This window comes from Mustela nivalis (genome assembly GCF_964662115.1).
Source record: "Mustela nivalis genome assembly, contig: HAP1_SCAFFOLD_2265, whole genome shotgun sequence".
NCBI classification, from domain to species: domain Eukaryota; kingdom Metazoa; phylum Chordata; class Mammalia; order Carnivora; family Mustelidae; genus Mustela; species Mustela nivalis.
The window spans coordinates 50,340-53,454 of NW_028134400.1; the positions used below are offsets into that span (position 1 = coordinate 50,340).

The window sequence follows — 3,115 nt, forward strand, 5'->3', positions numbered from 1 at the left end:
TACTTCCCTATTCTCAATGCTTGTCTCATTTCAGTGGTTGGTTTCTCCCAAATAATTTAGTTTACATTTAAAGTGGCAATACAGCTTTTACTTAATGGATTGAAGTTATAATTAGAAACCAGTTTTATATACAGAAAATCCATAAATATAGAACGTTTATTCCTATTTTATCCTAGGGTTATGCAAAAAATTGACTAAAAATTTTTCATTTGGGTCTTTGTAATAAACATGTAAATACATTATTTACAATGGAGATGCTTTCTGACAGAAAGTAAACAGACAAGTAATTTTGGTCTTCATTAGAATCCATCATTATATGTTCATTTTTGAAGATGATGTGATACATCATGTTCACTCAAATTTCAAGATTCCTGTTATACACATAATTCAAGTAATTATTTTCCTTGTACAATTAATGCTTCGTTCTGTATTTAAATTTCCTTTAAGAAAGATTCCTCGATCCAATAGCAGGGAGCTTTAGAATTTTTTTCGAATACAGCAAATGTTTCTGTACAATTATGTGCAATTTTCTTCCTTCTGGCAATATTATAAATACCAAGTAAATTAATCTTCGTTGTTCATATCCCACAGGTAATTCTTGAGTTATCTCACATGATGTAAGTACCATCTTTGTAGTATTTCATGGACTCCATTTGTTTTGTCATAGCTAGAACATCATGAAATCCAGTACTTAGGCCAGACATATGTTGAAAATATGCCTCTTTTTCCACTTGAATTGTTAAATTATTTACTCCAGCATCTTTAAGTATTCCTGTGACCTGCTGTACAATTCTTTGTTCCAGCACATCTGATGTCACCTGTATATGAATTGTTCCTGCCACAACACTGGCTGAATGACGCCAAAAATGAGGGTCTCGGTATGATATTAATCCTTCAATTTTCTGTATCTTTTCTAAAGCAAGATGTAGCTCTTTTTCATATTCTGGTGGCAGTCTCAAAAGTAGAACCTGACAGGCATCTTTAATCAGTGGAACAACACTGAGAAATATTAATATAGCAATAAAGAGAGAACACAGGGGATCAGCAATGAACCATCCAAACTGCTCTCTAAGAACTGTGGATACAATTACACCAATACTGCCAAGTGTGTCTGCCAAAACATGTAGAAATACACCCCTCATGTTAGCATTCATGCCTCTGCCTGCAGATCCGTGGCTGTGACCATGCCCATGGTCACTGTGTCCATGCATATGGTGGGAATGACTGTGATCAGATGAATGACAGCTTCCCTGAGAAGCTCCATGGTTATGGTTATGGGCATGGCTAAAGGCACAGATACCAATAAGGTTTACTATCAGCCCTCCAACTGAGACTGGTGTTAACATATGTGTGTCTAATTCCGGAGGATCAATTAATCTAGCCACTGACTCCATAAACACAAAAAAGGCTATTACCATTAGAAAAAGTCCATTAATAAATCCAGAGAGAATTTCTATTCGGCCATACCCATAGGAAAAAATCCGAGTTGCTTTCCATCTACTCATCAAGGCCACAAAAAGACCCATGACCAAAGCAGAGCAGTCAAAGAGCATGTGAAATCCATCTGAGATCCGACCCAGACTATTGGTCAACACGCCATAGAATAATTCAACAAAGGTAAAAAGCAGATTCAAACACAAGAAGTAAAAGATCTGCCTAGAGTCATTCTCCTCAAGAATTTGTTTTAGTGATTCCTTAATAAACCTGGGGATCGATTGGGAGCTATGCTGGAAAGCATCACCCATGAAATTATAGGGAGGTGTTCCTTCAGGAGAATATCCAATTAGGGTGCCTTTCTGTCCTCTCTTGGAGGGAGATGATAAGATGTTGGCAGACAAAATGAAGAATATAGCGCTCACTACCACTCCTCCAGACAGGACATGTTCAGCGCTTTCCTGGTGTGCTGCTTTGTTCAAAGCTCGAAGCTGGTCTGTTATTGGATGTGTCCAAAAATTTCCAAAAAGTAGAGCACTAATACAAATGGGAAAGGATTACCATAGCGGGCATATTTGGAAACTTCCATTTTGACTGAACAAATGGAATCGACATAGAAATCCAGGATCATGACAAAAAAGATAACTGTTGTGAAAGGCATTATGAGAGAAAACCAAGACTGGACTTTACTCTCAGTTGTCACAGAAAGAACAATGACCCATGGGCCAAGAGAAGCACAGAAACAAGATGGGATAAAGCTTGAAGACGTTTGGCTCCACCAACATCTACAGAGAGTTTTCTGGAAGCTTGTGATCTGCCACACCTACGAAGGCAATGGCTGTGTAAAGCATGTGAGTTAGAGCACTGTCATGATGTCCTTCAGGGGGTTCAGCCATTGTAGCCATGAGATCATCATTGTCGAAAAGCAATAGGCAGATTACAGCAATAATGAAAAAAGCAGCCCCTCTTGTCTTTGCTGGGCCTCCTCCAGAACTAGTGAACAAAACACTGAGTAGTGAGATGACAACAACATCACTGTGTTCAAATAGCAGCAAAGTCCTTAGTGGTCCACAAAGAGTGAGGCCAGAAAACCACAAGAGTGAAATGATACACCCAGCAACTGCATGTTTAAATATTTTGATCCACTGGTGTTTGGTAATACTTTTTCCAGAAGAAAATGGCTTTTGACACAGAACCATAAAAAATGCAGCCCCGAGTTTTAATATAAAAATGAATTGAACAATGTGAACTGCTTTTAGGAGATCATATGATTCAAAAAGTCCCACAGCCTTCAAAAATTTAGTGAAACATAGTAACACAATATATTTTGTTAATCGAGCGCTGGGCACGTCCACGGGCCCAAGGCCGCCGCCGCCGCCGGGGCCGGCTAGCACCTCGCCGCCGAATTTCTCCTCCATTCCGGGGCTCAGGAGCCGCCGCCAGTGCCCCGGCTGCGCGGTTTCCTCCTGTCTCGCCGCTGCCGCGGAACAGCGGGCGCAGGCGCGTCACTCCCCCATGGCAGCGGCCCCGTCGTGTCCCCGCAGGCCCGACCGCCGCCGCCGCCGCCGCCGCTGTACCGGGCTCTGGCTCACAAGCACACGCGCGTCGGTTCTAGGCCGCGGGCAGTTCCAGCGGCGCCGGGGTCCCTGGAGGCGCACCGGAGCAGATGGTGCCAGGCCAT

At 42.2% G+C, this 3,115-nt stretch overlaps 1 pseudogene across 1 annotated transcript; it reads right to left on the reverse strand.

The window, feature by feature from the left end:
• Positions 1–422: 422 nt before the first annotated feature.
• LOC309858370 (proton-coupled zinc antiporter SLC30A5 pseudogene) lies at positions 423–2,867 on the reverse strand (annotated as a pseudogene). The gene has a single exon. The product of its transcript is annotated as a proton-coupled zinc antiporter SLC30A5 pseudogene (transcript).
• Positions 2,868–3,115: the final 248 nt, after the last annotated feature.